Genomic DNA, 22668 nt, shown 5'->3' with positions numbered 1-22668 from the left:
AAAAAATGGTTTCTGCCTGAAATTTATAAAGACATCCCATATTATTCAACCAGTACAATAAAATGCCTCTAAGATACGGTAAGCCTATAATTTATCATCCAAACTAAAGTGCTCTAGAAAGTAAAAAGGACTCTATTAACAATTATACTGAGACAGCAGACGAAAACTAGGACTGTCCCAGGCAAACCAAGATGTGTGGTCACCCAAAAAGTGCACCAGATTCAGTAAAATCATAATATGTAAGATAAATACATATGATTTTAAGTTCATTTCTTCCACTAAAGCATATGAATCATCAAAGCCTTCTTTGTAACTGGAATTTTTACCTAACTGGTAGGAATCAAATGGGTGTTCCCAGTTCATTTGGGGAGTTAACGTAAGATCATTGGACCATCAGAAAACATTATGCAGTAATCAATACAACATTTGAAGAGAAAATTGAGCTTGAATAATTCTTGCTATGATTGCTCACCTCACCTGGACAATGAGGAAGTAACAGATATAAGTTATCTCGATTTTTACTGACACTTTCAGTTGTGTCCTGCATGATTGGCAACCTACAAAGGAATGACTTTGACCTTTCTGTCATTCTCTTCAAGGGCAATGTACTCAGATTCCACTGATCCATACCAGCATGGTATGGGAAGAAAGGAGAGAGAGAGAACCTAAAATACAAAGATCCTCAGCTTCATTGTTTAGAATTCAAGATCTTAAATATTTATTCCTTCTACACCTAAACAATTCGAAAGCAAATAAAAAGATTATAGTCTAGGATGATTATACTGATTCATTTATATTTTACAGTAAGGTCTCTAGTCAAATATTTATTCTATCCTCAAAAACTATAATAGAAAATATTAGAAACTACCATATGTTTGAATCTTTAAAATATCTTCTTTGATAATTCTATCCAATATCTGTTTGTATAAAGAAACTTAGAATGTGACTCCTACATGTGAAGATTCTAACAGTACCCCTAAACAAACCAACACTTGTGTGGTACTTTATCTCTTACAAAGTACTTTCTTTTTTTTTTTTCTTCAACGTTTATTTATTTTTGGGACAGAGAGAAACAGAGCATGAACGGGCGAGGGGCAGAGAGAGAGGGAGACACAGAATCGGAAACAGGCTCCAGGCTCTGAGCCATCAGCCCAGAGCCCGATGCGGGGCTCGAACTCACGGACCGCGAGATCGTGACCTGGCTGAAGTCGGACGCTTAACCGACTGCGCCACCCAGGCGCCCCTTACAAAGTACTTTCAAATTCATTCTCTTACCTGAATCTTACCACATGCCGATTAGTCTGTGAGGCAGGATTACTATTACCTCTTTTGGTTGTGGGTAAAACAGAGTCTCATAGAGGATAAATGACTTGCTCTAGATCACACAACTGATGAGTCCTAGACCCAGGATTGATCTAGGCCTTCAGACTATAGGTTGTAGGTCATACAACTCTACCACATTGTTTTCTAAGTCATTAGGAATTAATAATGTTTTTAATAACCCTGAAAAATTAATTCAAATGGAAATGACCTTGGTCTATAGGAGAAGAGGCCAAAATGAGCATGAAACTTAACACAGGCTATTTACAAATATTAAACGAAAAATATAAATATGATAGGTTAAGTGTAAGCCATCGTTGCAGTTTTACTGTAGCGTAGGTCAACATGACAACAGAGATAAAAGGAAGCATAATATATATGTGATTAAGGAATATACCCTACTTATTTACTAGTTATAATTAAAGGTTAATATATATTTTGTCCACTTGAGATTGTCTTCCAGGCTTGGCTACATATAATAGAAAGCACCTAAGTAACAATGTCTTAAACAAGACACATGTTTATTTCTCTAACAAAGGAAGTCTGGACGTAGGCAGATGAAGCCTGCATAAAACCTCAATGAATCACCCAAACCCCCTCCAGCTGTCTATTCTGTCATCTCTACTGTGTGACTTTTATCCCTGGAGTTCAGGATGGAAGCAGAAGCTCCAGCTGTAACATTTATGTTCTAGGCAACAGGAAGAAGGGAAAAACAAAGCAGGATGCTCCTTTTGAGGAGACCTTCTAGAGGAAGATACATGACCCTTTGGCTTATATTGATTGGGAGAATTTTTTCACATGGCTATATATAGCTGCAAGAGAAGTTAACAAATGTAGTCTTTAGCTAGGTCAGCTCAAAATTAGGGCCTTGTTATTAGAAGGGTGGGGGGTTTCAGATTGGGATGGGCAAATAGCAGTCTATTTTATTTTATTTTATTTTATTTTATTTTATTTTATTTTATTTTATTTATTTTATTTTGGGGTGCCTGGGTTGCTCAGTCGGTTGGGCGTCCGACTTCGGCAAAGTTTATTTATTTATTCTGGAGAGAGAAAGAGAGAGAGAAAAAGAGCGCATGCAAATGGGGGGGGGGGGCAGAAAGAGATGGGGAGAGAGAGAATCCCATGCAGGCTCTGCACCATCAGCATGGAGCCTGCTGTGGGGTTCAAACTCATAAACTGTGAGATCATGAACTGAACCGAAGTTGGACACTTAGAGCCACCCAGGCACCTCTGCTATGCTGTATTTTAAAAAGAATTGAGTAACTTGGAAGTTTTAGAAGATAGAGATAAAATTTTACTGTGTTTTTCAACTTATGGCAGGCTTTTTATCTATGTACACAACAACCCTGAGGTCAGCTTCATTAATCCATGTAATAAAGAAAAAACTAAGCCACAGAGAGGTTAAGCAACTTGTTCCAGTTTGTATAATTAATAGATGTGGTGCAAAAGCCGTTTTGTTTCCCTAGTATGTCCTTTTCTCCCTAGTTTTTACAATGAAAAATCAGTTAAAAAAAAAAACCTGAAAAATAATGAAAAAAATTGAGGGAAATTTAATTGCTTGGTCAAGAAAATAGGGTTTTGAAGGGGTATGAATACATTTGTTCATTCATTCATTCATTCATTCATTCAACAAACATTCACATTACTCCTACATGTCAAAACTTCTGTCTTCAAATAGACAGTTTTTGTTTTTTAAGAGAAGCCAAAAATCGTCAATGAAGGGAATCAGAATTTTTAAAGTAGAGGGCTTTATAGATAATCTTGTCAGTCTTCCTCATTTTATAGAAAAGGAGATGAGGTCTGGCATGATGAAGTCATTGTCCTTCTAATTCTCAGAGGACAAGGACAGGAAATGGATCCCTCTTTAAGCTAGAACAGATTAAGTGTGTCCCGGGATCATGTGACACTGGAGTACATCACTGAGGGAGGTTATGGGATGTCAAATCCTAGAGATCAAGGAAAGACTGGAAAGCTTTCTCTTCTAGAAGGTTCCTGTTTACTTGGACCAAATGACTATTTCAGACCACTTGCAATTTTATGATGCCATGAGTGAGGCATCTGTGACGGGTCTAAACCCCACCTGAGTTTAAACTAAGAATTTGAACCAGGCTTCCGTGTATTCAAGAATATGGCAAGGAAAATATTTTCAAACAGAAAAAGACCAAAGTAGGAATTACTTCCTTGTCTTGTTTACAACAAATACATTGCTGGAAGTGAGAAAGCTATGTTCTATGTTTCAAATTTCATTCTTTAGGGACATTTCCTGACTCCTCTCTTTCTTTGCTTGGCTCTGTTTTTAAGCATTTAATTATAGGCTTTATTTTACTGTAGTTATCATGGTTGTCCAATTTAGACAGAAGTTGACGTTCCTGTGTGTAACTCTGTGGCCCTGGGTATCCTATTACTATAGAAATCATCTCTGGAGTTGGCAATTTACCAAAACGACTTTCCACCAGGAAAGGCAGAGTCGGGGTGGTGGTAGCAAATTGTAGCAGAGGTAGGAACAGCAGCTGTGGCTAAAAGCAGCAGACGTGTCCTGCCAAAAGAGGGGAAATTCAATCTGTGTATTTATACTAATGAGACATAAGCAGGTCACACCAAACACAGAATCACCCTTTTCTCAATGTTGGAAAGACGGCATACTACACATGATGCCATGATTCGTGTCTAATATATTTTTGAGAAGTCCAATTCTATCTCATTGTTCCTATTTGCATAATTCTGTTGTTTTAATTGTTCTTGCATTGGCCACTTTACTGAATAAAAATCGAGGGAAAGAAGGGAGGAAGGGAGGGAGGGAAGGAGGAAGGCAGGGAGAAAGGAAAGGAAAGGAAAAGACAAAGAGAAAGAAAAAAAGACAAAGACAAGACAGAACCTCCAAACTGTGTAACTTTTGCTTAGATGCATTTTTACAGAACTGACTAATTACTGTTGTGTCTCTTCCTTAAAACTGTTGTTAACCCAACAAACAGCCTTCCTCTGTAGCTGGAGCCACACAGGGAGGAGAAGCGAGTGTGCATGTAAATAGAGGGCTGCTACTTTGAATTTTGTACACAAAAGTAGTCCTCTCAAGTTCTTCTCACTTCCCATCTATGTTCTCAGTTTGATTTTCCTGTTTCTCATCTTCCTGCCTTCAGGGCAAGTGCCAAGAGATGGTCGGGGCCATGACAATGCCAAGTAGTAAGAGCCTGAGTTTAATGAGGTTTGAAAATTTGAATTTATGACAGGTGACATCAGCTTATGAAATCGGTGTTTGTTATTTTCAAATGACGCTCATCGAGAAATGTATTAGAGTCACAAGACATGGAAAACAAAGCATAGCTGATCCCTTTTAAATAGGAAAAAAAATGCAATCCTAGGCTTTTTTGTAAACACTCTTTCAAAATCCGAGAAAATGACTTTGAATCCATGTTTCAAGGGATGAAAAACTGGAAACCACTTACTTTTTCATTTTGGATGAGTAGCAAAATTGGCATTTAAGTGAGGTGTTGAAATTTAATTCTAGTCTAATATTGTTGGGAAAGGAACAAGATGGTAACATTGACAGTGACTGTACCTATTCCTCCCTGCCACCCCAAGCTGTTTCCAAATTAAGTTTAATGGCCCCAGAGCCCCCATCACCCTTTCCTACTTCCTAAGAGAAGGTGTGATCACTTTCCCAGGAAGTCACCATTCTGAAGCTCCAGGAGTATCTGCCCAATGTGTTTATTCTTGCTTTTTGAGAAAAAAATACCTAGACAAATGAAATATTGAACCACTCCCAAACTCCCTCACTTTTCTGTTCCTTTCCTTACATTTTATCTGTTTGGATTAAGGAGGCAAAAACATCAGGGAGATGGTGTTACCTAACTGAAAGAAAGCTAATGGTGGCTATGTTCTCATATTACCAGAGGTTAGCAGAGAGCTACTTTAATATGACAGCTAATATAACTCATTGATGCAATTACTCAAAAAGAAGAATGCCATTGGTGTCCAGTTACATCCCAGTGGTTACAATTAGATAGGCCAGATGGATGGGGTCCAGCGAGACAGACTGACAAACTTGCAGACAGGTCAGCAGGGACATGACTGGGGCAAGGTGGACTTCATGAATCAGACAAAAGAAAAGGTGCTCTAATTAATTATAGTCTTTTTAATCTTGAGTTTCTTAAATAAGACCTGGATAAAAAGAACTAGCTTTTGGGTCTATTTGCTAACTCTAAGCCAAATATTTTGAATAAGCAGTTTCTTATAATGGATGATGACTACTGACTATTAAAGTCATCTTAGGTTGACTTTAAAAATATAAAATTGAAACTCAAAGCCTCCTTAGAAGAGCAGGCTACTATTCTTTGAACGAGTCTGTGGTTGTAAAATTACGCTGCTCCCATCAGCAAACATAGTCAGAAAACAGTAGGGCTTAAAGGGACCTTAAGGTTCAACTTGTCTGAACCCTTTATTGTACATATTAGACAATCCCACCAGACAGCCCCACCCCCACCCCGGGACTTAGCACACTACAAAGGCTTAATTTAAGGGAGCTTTTTGAAGGGACTAGTCCAGAGGTCTCAGCAGAATTAGAGTTGTTGAAGCACTCTGAGACTAGCAACAGTGGGAAGCTTTAACCGTCCTTCAACTGAAGGAGCAAAATGGGGGACTGTTCTAGAAGCTGGCAAGAGCTGAAGCTGCAGACAGGGGTGACCTAATGGGAGCAGAGGCCATAGATGAACACTGGCAAACCACTGTCCTACCAGGAGGGAGAGAGAGAGAGACAGACAGAGATAGAAATAGAGACAGAGATAAAAGGAGAGAGACAAACAGAATAGGGGTAATAATGAAACCCACCTCCTTGCACCCTCTGATTTCCTGCAGGTGACTCCCTTTTGCCAAACCAAACAAGAAGCCACAGGGTAAGAAAGGCACCACAGGGGTTAGCTCCCAGGGCCCAGAGCAGGGCAGAGTAGGACAGAGAACAAAGCTAGGGGGGAGATCAAGGGAGAATCACCAGCTCAGCAGCCAGAGAGGAGAAATGCCTTCTCGAAGGCTAGTTGGTATAAGGGTAAGACTAAAATCTCGTCTTTTGATCCTCACACACTGAGGTTCTTGGCATGAACCACCATGCTTTTAGCTATAGATGACCAGGCCCTCCAAAATAAAATGAGTTGCAAAGAATATGAGAGACTGTCCTTTGGATGCTCTTCCTGAATGTAGCCAATCTGGGAAGAGGCTGGCTTGTCTAACAGCAGATGTTTGAACCTTAGGCCTGAGAGGTGTGAGGGCTGTGTGCCCCTGGGACACCAGAGCCTCGAGGGTTGGGGTCCCTGCTGAGCCAAGCATGAGGCAGCTATTAGAGGCAACTTGGGCTGGAGTCAAGTTATGATTTAATGAGACTGCTCTTATAAATCACATACAAGGATCATGATTTCCAAATGAGCATTGCACCCTTCTGCGACGTTCTATGAGAGACCAACATTGTTATACCGATTCTGCTATTTCTCAAGTAGCCTTTGAACCTGTCTCTGGAAATGATCTTTGGAGCCAATCTATGTGTCACCTAAGAAACTCAGTGTCTTATGATGCTACTCACCAGCTGCATTCTTACTTCTGCCTGTTTTTCTAACCAACTTCAATATTATTTATCAAGCTTGATTTGACAAAATGTGATAAATTCCAAAAATCAAAACCACCCTCAGAATTAAAAGATTTATCACACTTGAGCTAGATCAAAAGCCTAACAGGACACTGAAAAGTAGTTTGCACAGTGGAAGCTCAAAAGTTGTTGGACGATGACAGCCTTTTGGAAATAATTAATTAATTAATTAATTAAATTTCTTATTAAATAAAATTAATTTGATTATAGATAATTCTATATGTAAAAATTATAACAATGTTAAGTACTAATACACAAATTGGCAAAATTTGTCTTAGAGAAGAATTACATATTACCTGTCCATGAATATTACATATGCACATGGACAGAGATGGGATAGAAAAGGAAAAATGAAAGCATGGTTTATTGAGAAGTGGAATTATGAATGACTTTCCTTCTCTTTGGGAAATGTCTGCTATTGTTACAATATTGCTTGTGCAGTATTTACAAGTATAAGGCCATAAAATAAAAAACAACGTGGTCTTATGGAGACATTTCATAAATGCTATGAAAGGAGATGAAATACAGAAAGGAAAGTGACCACACAGACATAGAGCATAAGTGTGTATGCTGCACACACAATGCTTGTACTTTGCTCAAATACAGATACATTCTTATTCTTATTGATGTCAAAGAAATATTGCATACATTTGCTCTTAATACTTTTCCCATACAAACCTTATGACACAATGGAAGAAAAGATGCTTGAAAATCTTTGGGAGGGGTCCTTGCATACCGCGAAGAGATTATGGAAAGAATGATTTGGAAGAGGGAATAAATAGAACAGTTGGAATGGGCGTTGACTAATTAAATTTGGGCACAGAACTCATTATGTAATCACAATTCATAGAAGTCCAGTAAATTTGATAGCATTTATGAGCTAGTATGTTTTAATTACTATTACATGTTGACTTCGGCAACATCAGGATTATCTGCATTCTAGAATAACTACTACCGCCATATGCCTAAAACTTCAGAATTTTAGAAAATTGGTGAAAGGGTGTAGGGGACACACAAAAAGGAGAGAAAAAGATTTAAATGTTACTTAGAAGATGCTCTTTGATTTCTTAAATGTGACCACATCTATCTGTTTGAGGAGGAAAAGGTGAGAGGTCCATGCTGCAATTTTATCACCTGTCCTCAGCAAGTTTTACACTTCATTAAATTGCTTAGAATTGTAGCAATCCCTCCAACACATAACTCAGAGGCATGGATATTGGTTTTATTGTTTTGCCATTTATAAAGCCAAAAAAAAAGGTTCAGAAGGTTTTATTTATTTGTTTTATTTCCTTCTGTGAGCAGATGTTGCTGTTTTTAAAAAATCTCATTGTTCCTTTTAAAAACATACGTAGTCTGACCTCCTAATTCAAAGATCTGGACTGTCTACATAATTGAGACATCCCATTTTCCCAAATGGGCTCAGTTTAGGCAAATCAATTCCCTATTTACAATGTAAATTTACAAGTGTTGGGTAAAGCCAGTAATTCAATGTGACCCTTTGCCAAGAAAACCAGTGACCTGTCCCGTATCACTCCTTCAATTCTCCCCACTCCTATGGACCTGCTAGAGTTTGAACTCTGTGACAGATAAGTGGTGGGAGGAGGTTTGCTTATAATAAAGTGAAGTGTAGCTCATGCCTACATGAGGTCGAGTAGGAAGAGATGAATGTGTTTAATAATTAATTTTTAGGTGATGAATCCTTGGCAGATATTGACATTGACTTTTTTGAAATACAAATTTAAATGCTCTTCTCTGGTTGAATAGATGAAGTGGATCGTGGCAGTTGCAGTGATGAGGGGAGGGGCCTACATGGCTGGAGTGGGGGACTGGAGTCACATCAGGGTCGAATCCTGACACCTCTGCTCACTAACCAGGTACTCACGAGCACAAAATCCCTCTGAGCCTGATTGTCTTCATCCCTAAATATGGAAATAATAATAATAATAATAACACTTCTGCGAGTTGTTGTAAGGCTCAAAGAAGGTAGCTCGTGTAAATGTCCTGGTATATGTAGGTTCCAATAATCATTTTTAAAATAAATAATAAACAGTATTTCTGTTTTCTCAGATTTTAGGATTAACTAGGTTATTCCACATGCAAAAAGTCATCCCAAATAGTTTTCCAGCTGGGTTTCCTAGAGACTACCTAGATAATCACTGTATTTTTTTCTCTGCTACACCTGTTCAGAACCCACTCTGCAGTTGCCTGTATTTCAAGGTCAAGCTGGATACAGGGGAACTGAATCATTTCTCAGAATGATTTCAAACAAAAGATATTGCCAGCTCCCAAAATACTGGGGTGGAGGTAATGGTGGTCCTGAGTAAGGTCCAGTTCTAAAGGGAAGCCATCTAATGCTTTTTCTGCAAGGAAGCCATGTCCAAGGCACTAGCTGGAAAGGGTTCACATGAATGTAGAAGTGGCAGCCAGAGGACTTAACATAAGGAAAAGGGGCAGGAAAGGCTAGAGACAGACCTTCAGGAGTCACTGGATTGAGATGAAGCTATGAGATGGGCACTACCTTCTCAGAGGATGGAACCACCCCTGGAACTTACACACCTAAGCCACTCAATTCATTGTCCTCTATTGTGGGTTGTCTAGCACGTCGTGCATTTCCCAGTCATTCACACTGCATGTTATGGGGCAAAAGGGGTATTACAAAGACGGTGAATAAAAGCCCTCATCCTTCTTTCACAAGAAGTCATTTTTGTACTTAAAAGGAATTTGATGAGATAACGAACAAAGCTGCAGAAATGAGTTAAGGCCTAGGACCTGTGTTCTATTGCCGATTTTATGACTCACGGGCTTTCACGCAGAGGGTGACATAGCTGACCGTCAGTTTTCTTACCTTGTAAAGTGGGGTAAAAAGAAAGCCTACAGCATGAGTTGTGAGGATTAACTAAATTAACATATTCCATAGTTTTTAGAGATTTGTAGATGTTAAGTAAACGTAGAATAGCATTGATAAGCCACTTTCCATGTCCTGCTCACTGATGCCGGCAGATAGAAAGTACTAGCAGCAGCAGTGATATCCTGTACTGAACTGTCTCTATTAGCTCTGGTGCTTTGTGTAGGAGAGTAAACCAGACTAACTAACTAACTAACTAACTAACTAACCAACCAACCAACCAACCAACCAACAAGCTAACTCATTGCTTAAAACCTGACTTTCGCTTAAGAAGAAAGGAAAAAGTCCCTGCCCTTCCCGTCTTCTTCCAGAGCCCACATATATGCGCTCCCCGCCCCACCGCCAGTGGCTCCTCTCTTAACATGGTTCTACATCTGAATCTCTTTCGTGTGCCTGGGATGCTTCTTTCATTATGTTCTTCCCCTGAAGTTCAGCTTCAGTCGGAATATGTATTCTTGAGCTCTTCTGACTTATCAATCAATAAATGCATATTGAAGTTCAATTCTTCTCTAGATGAAGACCAAGAGGTAGAAGACACAGGGCCACAGTCAGCGAGCCTATGGATGCCGAGTGGCATTTAATCAAATCTACAAAGTGAATTAAGTGCTAAGAAAGCAGTACAGGTGATTCCAGATGGGAGGAGGGAGCTCTCTGTGTGGCAGAGTGGTCAGGGGGCTTCCACTGATCTGCCTTATGGACAGCCTCTCTCCTGGGACCAATTTGGAAAGAAAGCAAAATCTCGGTGCATGGGATTGCTTTAAAAACAAGCTCACCCTGCACCCCGAGTCTCTAGGTTTTGGGTGGACCCAAGAAGATGGGACCAAGCAGGGAGAACAGCCTTTTGTGGTCCACAAATCAGAGACAATAGATTTGTTCCTCGTTTTCATAGCTTGTGCCCTCCCAGGCGTTTTCCATATAGCAGGATTCACACACTCACAGTGTTTCCAACTCTCATCCCCACATTGGATTTTACTGCTGTCACTTTGTTGTTAAATCACTGTGGAGTTCCCTGCATTAGAGCTAAGGAGGAAATGGATTACAATGTAGAGGACAGCCTTGCAATTTCCAACAGGAGCTGTCTGAATGAACACATTGTCTCTTACTATTTCTCTGGAAAGAGCACACATTATAATCGCTATTTGCAATATACTGTGTAAAATGATCTTCGTTTGTTTTCTACAATAGATATTGTGTCATTTAATTAATTTAGACTAAAGAAGAGCAATCAACATTCAGTAACAACATTCCCTTCGGGGATATAAATGAAAAATTTCCCATACCCTACACAGTAGTTAGAGCAAAGGAAGTGCTGATATTTATTTATGAACATCAGTGTTCATAGTTGCAAGCAACAGAATTCTGGCTGGTTTCAGCACTGATACAATTATGAAAAGAATACTGAATACTTTTCAGATCACCCTGAGGGCTAGAGGGACACACTTAAAGCTACGCATCCAGAGACGACAGCCACAATATGCCGGAGAGCAGGCCTGAGGAGAGAAATCACACTGCTCCCACCAAGCACTTGATGATGCTAATTAAGGCACCGTCATTTCAGCACCTAAAACGTGGTGGCCTTGCAACCACCCAGTACCACTGCCAACAGAGAAAGGATCCATGCAGTGCCCACTTCTATCTTTGGCTTCTCATTCTGTTTGGTATGGTTGAGTTGACTCTCAGAGGCCAGTTCACCAGCAAATGTCCTGTCTTGCAAGGGAGGCCAGGAAAGCAAGGATGTGAAGGTTTTCATTTTTAGAACTGGGGTGGACCCTACCTGTCTCTGAATCTCAAAAAGTAAGAAGTCTCCAAGTGTATGAAGTACTTGGCAGGAAAAAAAAAATGAGACAAATGATCACCCCAAATTGCCATTGCCAGGAATAAGACCTCTGATGCCCTCAATCAAAGCTACAGAAATGTGTCAGGCCTTCCCCTTGAACTACACAAATAACCCAGCAGTCTGGCCCTCCTTGGAGAAAAAGGCATGAATCACTGGTAGGGAAAGATGCAGGAAGAAATTTTTTTTTTCACCAAATACTGTACTTGATCAAACTTAGCTGAATGAAGTCTGATGCCCTTGTGTTAGTATCCTTCATTTTGAGCTCATCTTGATCAGATTTTAAATTGGGTGGAATTTCCTATTTTATGCCTTGTTTTTATTTACTAAGAACAGCATGTTCTTTGATGGGCCCAGGAGACTAAAGACTTGGATGTGCAGCTGTGGTTTGAAAGAAAACGAAAAATGTGATTTTTTAAAAGAATATTTATTTGACCATTAGAGCTCTAACAACAATTGGTTTGGAACACCGGTGGAAATAAAAAATAAATGTAGGTCAAAGAGAAATCCTGGCAGTGGGTAAAAGGACCCAATAGCCTACCAGGCATTTATACAGTGCAAGTTCAAGATTCCAAGATAGGGGATAATCAAATGAACAGCTGCCTTTTCTGTAATTGCATTTTAAAATCTCATTCTATCCACACAATTTTCCCCCTACTGTCTGATGCATGCTTGGGTTGATACAATTTTTTTTTTTATTAAGATAGATTGATTGACCAAAGTTTTAATTTTAATCCCTGGGTTTATTTAAAAGAAAGCGATTTAGCGATCTGTGTTGTTAGGGATGTTTATGGAAGATGAGGCAAAGGAGCAGAGATAGCCAGGAGAAAAAAAACTCTGCAGTTTAGCATTCTTGTCCCTGTAGGATCCTTCCTTATATTATGGAAATTTCTGCAGACCTTAGGCCATGAGTATTGAACAGATCTCACCTTCCACAGCTTCTCATTGACCTACAGCACAATATAGGGTTTTTTGAACATGAAAGAATCATTGACAACCTCTATATTACTCTAAGAAATTGTTTACCCATGTGATAAAGAAGCTTCTCAAACTTCCTTAATTAAAAGTATGTTACATCGATGACCCACCTTCCTGGTGGAGAAACTGAAATCCACCAAGCCTATCCCCCCCACTGTTAGATCACTCCCTCGGTTTGTTTGCCTCTCCTTTCCAACTAGGTCTGTGCTATCACGAGGGTGATTGCTTGTGCTGTCTGCACTGCATGTTGACTGACTGAAGAAAAGAATGCCCAGGGTCTTGAAGGTCTCTGGGCAGTTGAACCTTTTGCCTTTGGGGTTATTAATTTATAATCACATTATCCAAGGAGTTTGGGGGAGGAAAGGGCTGAAGATATGTCTTGCCTGATTTGTCTGTCCTGTTCTTTTCAGCTTACCACGCTGGGTGGAGACTATAATTTCAAAAAAAGGGGCAGATTTAAATTTCCCTTCCTTTTATGATGCTGTGTTATATGGGCTCCCACAATTTCCACATTCTTTCATAGGATAACATAAACATTTTTACAGGGGAGAGAAGCAAGGAAACAGGTCATAGGCACAAGAAAGGGAGAAGAAACCCAGCTGGACCCATCCTTGCGGGAGTAATGATCATTTCGCACAGATGTGTGGATTTCCTGGAACAGCCAGCCAGGCCAACCTTTCAGACTGCTAGGAATTTGCAAGGTTGCTTTAATTTAAAAAGAATTAAGAAAACAAAAGACAGCATAGGAAGGCAAACAAGAAAGTAGCAGTTCTGTGTGTTAGCATTACTTTACTCTCTACTAGTGTCATTCATGATGTTTCTTTTTCTAAAAAGGCATTCAAAATTCAGTAAAGGGCAATTTTATGTATCACTTCTTTTAAAGGAAGATATTTCTTTTAAATAGGGATGACATATAAGGAACTCAAAGATAATTAGGTTATTAAATAATTTAACTACTGTAAAGCTTAGTTACTAAGGGTTTATTCTAATTATTTAAATAATGAATCTTTTTTTTACTTAAAAAAGTTTTTAAGTAAAAATGGCTTTTTTTTTTTTTTTTGGTACAAGACCTAATTGGCAAGATAAAAAGCAAACTGTTTAATTAGCCATCCAATCATCACCAATATCAGTGTTTTCTCCAGTCATGCAGAATTCATCCATTCATTCAACATTCAGTGAAATGACATCTGTGTTCCAGACATCATGTTGGATGGGGGTGTGGGGTGCAAAATGAGGAAAGTATAATCCCCTCACATAGGAGCTCGGTCGAAAGAGAATTTGAATGTATTCCTTTCCTAGGGCTGCCCTAACAAAACACTGCAAACTGGGTGCTTAAAACAACAAACATTTACTCTCTTACAGTTCTGGAGTCTTGAAGCCCAAGATCACAGTGTCAGCAGGGCTGGTTTCCTTTGGGGACCCAGAGGGAATACACGTTCCGGTGACTGCCCATAGTCCTTGGTGTTCCTTGGCTTGTGGCAGCAAATTCCAATCTCTGCCTCTGTCGTCACATGCAGTTCTCCATGTGTGTGTCAGTGTCCAGATTTCCTTTTGCTTATAAAGAAAGGCACTGGTCATTGGGTTTAGGGCCCACCCTGGCCCCATATGATCTCATCTTAACCTCATCATATCTGCAAAAGACCCTTTTTCCAAATAAAGGCACATTCTGAGATACTGGAGGTTAGGACTTCAACGTATCTTTTTGGGGGTGGGGGCAGGAAGGAACGGGACATAATGAAACCCATGATACCATCCAGAAGACCCCACATAGTGCAGAGGCCTCAGGCCAACAAGCCTGGAGGTGTACCACCAGTGTGTGGGGGCTGCAGGAGGCCTTGTAAGTGACCTGCCATAGATGACACAGGGAAATGGAAGATGGGGATGTGGGTCACCCGAGAGAAAGAGTTAGCTTTAACTATCTGTACTAGCAGGATAAACCAACACCATATTTAAGCCAGTCAAGCAACACCTCTCCTATAAGGAGTCAGAAACGGAGACCACCAGACTGGATAAGGTGGGGAAATAGAGAGGAAGACCACTGTCCCCTCTCTTACCACAGGATTCTACTCGCAGCAAGATCTACCTGCTTGAGGAGAGAAGACATCACCCGAAATGAAGTTCAGAGTTTTTATTATCAACTAGGGTGAAACACATTGATTATTGGTCTGAGACTTTTTCAGGGCTAAAGTGGCGAGGGAATTTATTAGCCAGTCTGTTTCTTATCCTGAGGAGGTGGCAGGAAGAGCTGCCCTACAGGGGTGGGTGGGGCAGTCACGAGGAAAGAACGAAGATGCTTTCAGTCACACCCTACAGAGCCCAGCTCATTCTACACAAGCCTTACAATGGAAATGAATGTGCCTGGTGTCTATAGGCAAAGAGGATGTGTTATGTCCTGAGATAGAGGTACACTTACACCCTCCTATCTCCCACAAGGCTCTCTCAATTCTGGCCCTGGAGTATGCACAGGAAGTTTCCCAGGACCACTGGGCATGGGCTTGAAAGATAGTTGAAGTTTGGGAGAGACACTCTCAGTCTTGATGATTGTGAGCTTAGTCTTGATGATGGTGAGGATTCCTGTGTCCTAGGCTGTAGGGTGGTTACCCCAAGCTGCAAACCTGATGCTGACTTGGCTGAGCCTCAGAAGACCAGCAGCTCCCAATGGCCAAGTCAGAGTGAAGCGATGCCATGGAACGGGTATGCACATGGGACCCCCTCTCTGCCTGTGATAGGAATTAGAAGTCTTCTGTGTTGACAGTTCAGTAACAGCACACTGTCACAGCTGAGACACCAAGGGCCAGAAGGCCACAAGCTGCACCAGCTGGGAACGTCCGGACCAGAAGTAAAGACTGACACTGGAATGGGGGTGGATCAGGAGAGATAATCCACACCACAGTGCAGGGCGGAGGTGACTGAGGATGGTTAAGGATAAGAAGCCTCACTCCAAAGTCAAGGCAGCAATCCATAGTCAAACACTCACCCCCTTTTCCCTCAGGAAAGAGGGGAGAATTTTGAGTTAAATCTGTTATCTAGTCCATTGACACAATCAGAAGTAACTGAGTTGCTTGATGATTAAGTTTTTAGCTGCACAGGGAAATACGGCTTCAAGAGATACACTGAGTTAATTCGTAGAGAAACGAAGATTGTTCTGTTTAGGCATGCCTATGTTATGGCTGTGTGTTTTTATCCTATTACTGAAAAAGTTGTGTTGGTTGAAGAGAATGGGTGGAGCAGCCAGTGGATTGTAGGTATAGCCAGTGAGTGTGGGAGGGATGCCATGCATTCAGGTCAACCTGGATCAACATAGAACAGATTCATCCAATACAAAAATGCTTTCTTTCACTGGCTAACAAAAATCAAGATGTGGCAGTAAAAAGAGACTTGCATTTCTACACTAGCAAAATTAAGTGCATTGTTTGCTCAAAAGCTGCAGGGAAATGTCATTTCTGAATTATATCATATCTGTGGAGTTGGGCAGGCAATATGGCTCATAGGTTACTCTAAGCTTCCATGGGATGGGTGGGCCTTGTGGCCATGGAAATTTATTGTAAACACCCCAGGAAACACCATACAGATGCCAGATTTGCTGGAACTTGGCCCCCAGTCGTGTTAAGTATGTAGAAATGCAAATATAGTATTATAATTTATTGATATAAAAGCAGAGAAAAGGAATCCCTGGAATTCTCTGGCTCTTGGTCCCAAGCTTTACCCTTTTCAATGGTGCATTTTCACCAGTGTGAAAATAGTTCTATTTTGAATGTCAAAATGAGACACTGTAATTAATACGTATGTAATGTTTAGTAGGTAGCAGGCACTAATCTAAGGGCTTTATGTAAAATAATTCATCTAAACCATACACCGACCCTATAAAATGGGTACAATTATTATCCCCATTTCATGTATAAAGAAACTTAGGTACAGAAAAGCTAAGAAACTTGCCCAACATCATAAATAGCAGCCCTGGGAATCATATAGGTGGTATGATAAATAAAGTGGAAACAGACCAGTCTTGGGTAAGTGCAATTTGCTAATATTCTGTTCTTTGTAAATTGCAGGGAAGGGGCTGTGACAGTTTCCCCTCACTCCTCCTTCTCTTTGCCTCGAAGAAGGGCTCACCTTGCATAAGCTGGGCTCTGTGTTTGTTCAGCAGCCTTTGCCTGCGGAGGTCCATTTGGAGCCCTGACACATCATTTATTTCCTGAAAGGATGCCACAGAATAGGGAGGAAGAGTTCAGCGTCCAGTCTCAGAAAAGCATGCATCAGTTCTTCCAGAAAGTACAGAAGAGAAATTAAAAATGATAGCAGTATGTCGCTCATTTGCTATCTGCCTTTAAAGAAGTCAGCATCTCCATGGATTTTTCTTCCACAATTATTGGATGATCTGTGCATATTATTGGTGAGATGAGAGATGGAAGTAACGATCCAGTTTCTAATCAGACCATAAAGTTTGCTACACATGCCAAGAAAGGCTGACTCTGGGTTGAAATGAGAGCATTTTGAAAATAATTGTGAGATGCAAAAGAATAATGTGTGTAGGTTATGTGCATGTAGTTCTTCATTTTTCCCTATTTTTTTCCTCTTCAGGAAGACAAATGGCCTCCAAATCATGGCTATGGTTCCATCTGGAAGTTCATCTTGTGGCTTCAAGGAACCTGAGGTTTTGCCAGGCTCCTCCTGCTCCCTTTTGGCTCAGAGCTTAGCTGGGGGTGGAGCCTGAGGGTGGCCTTCCCATTTTTAACATAGCAATACAATATGCATTAGAACAAAAGCTTCTGGTCTGCGTTGCTGGGTTCAATATAAGTGGTTTGCCTGGCCCACATATTGCAGCTCTGTTCATATTGCAATGATATCGTAATAGCTCATGTTGTACGTTGAGGTCAAACTTGGCTATTGATCTATTTAAACATAAATACTACGATTAATTAGAGATGGGCTTGAACTAAAATAGCTGACCTTTCTGGGTTCTTGAGAGTAACACTGGGATAACCTCAGATAAGAGATAAAGAGCCTGAGAAGGACATTTTTTACCCAAAGATATTCTCGACAAATGACTCCACTGGGCTGGACCAAGGATTTGCTTCATCAGTATTCAGTGAATTCTATCAGCTTAGCATGAAAAAACCACGCCCTTACACCCCAGAAAAGCGTAGGATGGCTGTGGGACAAGCTGGTGAGGAAAAGGCTCTTTTCCTGAAATATATATGCTGAAGCACAGAAAGAATACAGGAAGATTTTTCACTTGGCTTCAAGCCTCCGGGAGTCTCTGTCACCTCCCAGTGACAGATGGCCACACGGGGTGGGAAGATGGAGCTCTGTGCCATCCAGAGAGCTTCATTCATATTCCAGTTATCTTAGCAGAGATCAAGAATAGACGGCAACACAAATGGACACCAAGGCTTCCGGACAGAGCCCTCAGTGGGAGAGTGGGGGTGGGTGTGGGGCACCCAGACTCTCCAAGCACAAAGGAATACACGTATGTGTTCCCCACAGTGGTGCCTCCAGGCTTTTCACTGGATCAAGAATCAGTTCTACTTTTTCACTGTGGCCAATGAGCCACCACACAACCTGGCCCCAGTCTCTAACTTCATTCCGTGCCCCGAGCCTCGCTCACACTGTCCAGGTACACTGCCTGCTGTTCCCGTTCCTCAAACGTGACAGGTCGCTCCTTGTGCAGGCTGCGCTGCTGAGATTGGGTGGGACCACGGGACACTCTGTCTGAAAGTTCCCAGGGCTGGTTGCTCCTTGTCATCCCTGTCCCTGGACTTCAGTTCACATGTCCTCCCTGGCCACCCTCTCTGATGTGTCCTTCCCACCCCATCCCTCTCATTTCCTGATTTTATTTTCTTCCCAACACTATAATACCGAGCTTCTCTTGCTTGTTTGTCTCTTCTTTCTTGTCTCTCTCCCCTATTCTAGAGGAAATCTTGGTGAAAAGAGAGAGCTCTACTGTCTTTTTTATCACTGTGTTTGGCACACAGACGGTTCTCAGTAAAGACTTTTGAATAAAGAAAGGAATAAAGAAAGGAATATTGGAGTAGGGGTGCAGCAATACCAGGGTTTCCTTGTCAAGATTTCTTCTTCCTCCTTAACTTATCAGGCAGGACTGAGCTGTAAGTCAAAAAGAGTGAGACTTGCTGTATTGGTTGATGTGGCAAAAGTGATTCTAGCATGATATTGACAATTGGGATGAAACTTATTTTTCCAGAGCCTCTGGAGACGCAGGCCATCTCAGTGATATTTTGGAATCTCATCAAGCAGTGCATCAGGCAGTCAGGGACTAGAGGCACCCAAATGGCCAGGCAAGGCCCCTGGGCTCTTGCTGCTCTGGCTCAGTCTTTCGTAAGTCTTAATCTTCACCCTCTCTGAGGCCACCAGCCCGAGAGGCTCCATCTCTTAGGCTTGCACTTGCTGCAACACAAAAATGTCTTGGCTGAGTGGCTCTCCCTTCAGGAGTATTGGTGTCCAGGTCGCATTTGGGGCTAAATTGTGGTTCAAATGCTGGCTGTGCCACTTATGTGCTTTGTAATCTCAAGCAAGATATATAACCTCACTAGACCTCAATTTTCCCCAATTGTAAAGTGGGAATGATATAATAAAGTTGTTACGAGGCTTAAGTGAGAAAATGCCATAAATAAATACTAAGATGACTATTTGCCAGGTGCTATACCTTCCCTTTACGTCCTCTCATCACTCAGTTTCAGCTGTGATGAAACCTCTCTTCCAAGGCCCCCCTGACCCTGACTATAATAAACACTTGTTCATGCCTCTATCCCAGCCCCTGTTTTGGTTTCTTGCTGGCAGTAATCCCCAGCAGACATGATCTGGGTGGCTCACGTGTTTCTAGTTTATGGTCTGTCTGCCCCCACCAGGATAGAACAGGGTCCCTGTCTTTCTTGCTTGCTGCCGTATCGTCAGTGCCAAGAACAGTGCCTCGATCATAGTGAATGCTCAACTAATGCTTGTTGGATAAATGACTGAATGTTCCAGCTGCTTCCCACATGTCACTTCAGTTAATCATGACAATTCAGCACAATATTATTGCCATCAGTTTAAAGATAGTAAAAACAAAACTGCCATAACCTAAATAAGGTAATCAATACTATTTTCTGAATGCTCACTACAGGTCAGACACCAAGCTCAGAGATATTCGGTGATTATCTCTTCATTAAGGAAGAGAGGCAAATAAAGGAGGGAAGGGCCCAAAAGGACATTTAGGGCTGACCACTTCTACCCTGGGCTCAGTACTAATTTTAAATGAAAATCACTTCATAGGATGAAGTCCAAGTTTTCTTTCACCCCATAATGTTATGAAATCCCACTCCCACCCACATGACATTACTTTAACTGCAACACAATTGGAATGGACATCAGTTGCAATTGTATCAGGCCATTGGTAACAGAAACCCACCTATAGGGCTTTAGTATATTTTCCTTTTTCAGCTATTAGGAAGTCTGGGGGGTAGATAGTACAGACCTGTTTAGCAGCTATGTGTTGTCACCAATGTCTCAGTGCCCTTTTGATTTTTTGTTCTGTCCCTCTCAGCATTGGCTTCTTCTTCATACCTGCTGCCTCATGGTTGCATGATGGCTGCTGCATCTCCAGGATTCACATCCACATTCTGGTAGGCTTGAACAGAGGCTGGAATACTGAGTTATTTTGGTGGGTATTTTAGCTTTCAAGGAAGAAGAAAGTAGCTATTCAGTAAGAAACTACAAAAAATGATGAGTAGTTCGTCTGACAAGATGACCAATTGCTCTTTAATAAATATATCAGATAATCAGAGATCAAAATGAGTTAAGGGAATATAGTTAGCTCTTGGTGTTTCAAATTACCAGAGAATCAATTTGCATTGACTCCCACAAAATATTTAGAGCTTTAAAAATATGTTGACGCATGCCCTTTGAACCAGACACTCTCAGATATTTGGAGGAATGGAGGCAAGTTGTTAGCTGTCTTCCAAACATTTGACTGACCCTACCCTTACCTTGTGGCATCTACGAGGGCCATCCACCTGAACCTGGCTGCCATAGTGAAAACCCAAGTTGGAGAGTGCCCCATGCACAGTTTAGTCCTGGTCAAAGAAGGCCTGGGGGTGGGCTGGGGTGGTGGAGGTGACATCAGAGCTGAAAGTGAATGATGAGAGAACTTGGTAGGCATAGCACTTGGTAAATAGTCATCCTAGTATTTATTTACATTGTTTTTTTTTACTTAAGCCTCATAACAACTTCATTATATTATTCCCATTTTACAAATGGGGAAAACTGAGGTCTAGGGAGGCTAAGTATCTTGCTTGAGATTACAAAGCACATAAGTGGCAGACCCAGCACTTGAACCATGATCCCTCTCTACAGTGGGTGGAGATAGGAGCTAACATCTGTTGAATGTTGGCAGGTACTGTAAATTGCCTCCCTAATAGCCATATCTATCCCTTCTTCCCTGTAACATAATCCCAGTTTATTCAGTTACTGAGTAGAGATACTTTCCACCCTAGCTCCAAGGAACAAATTATGATTAATCTAAATTAGTCATGGCCAGCTCCTTATCCCTGGACAGTAAATGATCTATGGCAGTGAGAGGGAGGAATGCACCCAGTTCTGGCCAATGAGAAGTAAGGAAAATTTGCTAGTGGTGGTAGTTCCTATGGAGGGTGGGGACTAGGAGTGGGGTAGGATAGTTTCCTTCCCCCAAAGACAAAGACTCTTAAGGAGAGAGTACTTTCTCTTCTAGCTCTGAAGGTAGGTCTGTCACTGGAACTGTGACACCATCTTGGGAGACATCAATCCTGGCATTGTTTTATTGCTGAACAAATCTGAACAAATCTTTCCTCTGTATTGCTTGCAATTTGAAAAAAGAACATCACTGTTTAAAACATTGACTTTTAAAGTCTTTATTTATTTTTGAGAGAGAGGGTGTGAGTGAGTGAGGGGCAGAGAGAGAGAATCTCAGGAGGGGGAGAGAGAGAGAGAGAGAGAGAGAGAGAGAGAGAGAGAGAGAGAGAGAGAGAGAGAGAATCCCATGCAGGCTTCACACTGTCAATTCAGAGCCTGAGTTCACCTGACGCGGTGCTCGAGCTCAGGAACCGTGAGATGACCTGAGCTGAAGTCAGATGCTTAACTGACTGAGCTACCCAGGCGCCCCAAACATTGAAGTTTTTTTTCTTCCTATTACTTGCAGTCATACACAATTTTAACTCATACACATACTCTATGTCAGGCACAGAAATAGCACTTTATCTCCCAGTTCTGGCTATGGACTTGACTTCAGTTTCCGGTTCTGTAAAATAAGACTAATAACAGCACCTGTGCCATTGAGTATAGTGAGGATGAAACGAGCAGTTCATACTCATCCTGTCACATTGTAAGCTGTCAAAAAGTGGTAGCCATCATTATTATTCAAGGGCATTTCCTTTTAAAATATTTTGGAAGCTGGATAAGGCAGGCTGGTAGAAAAGGAAAACTAATGAGAGGGTTATGAGTGGAGCTGCTGGGGGCAAGATGGGGATGAAAACACGGAGTAGGAAACTCCATGAGATTGTTAACAGCTATGAAGCCTGACTGGAAGAGTCTGGGGAGGAAAAGAGGGAGCAGAATGGCAGAGGTGAGGGAAAGAGTCATGTAGTATAGCACTGTGAACATGTCAGACAGATCTACAAAACTGCAAAATAAGCAAGAGGACAGTATATGCATGATGGAAATGAGATCATGGGACAGTGTGCTTTCTGTAGTCAGAACTTGGGATAAAAGAATATACTTTTTTTGCTATACTTTCATTTCCAAGTGCTTTTTGTATGTCTGATAGAAGGGAATATGTGCAAAAACCAAACATGCAAAACCAAACAAAAACACAAAACAGAGACAGAGAAAGGAAGCCAAGCCTAATGTGGGAAGAATGGCATCATCTAGGTGGTGGAAAGGCCTCCTGGAGCCTTTGATTCATTCCATGTTGGTGTTTTGTTCTGCCAGTGGTTAGGGTTAATCCTCCCTGATCAGAATTACTCAGTTAGA

The sequence above is a fragment of the Puma concolor genome, chromosome C2, assembly GCF_028749965.1.
Source record: "Puma concolor isolate L17-30 chromosome C2, mPumCon1.1.hap2, whole genome shotgun sequence".
NCBI lineage: Eukaryota > Metazoa > Chordata > Mammalia > Carnivora > Felidae > Puma > Puma concolor.
This window is presented reverse-complemented; position numbering follows the sequence as displayed.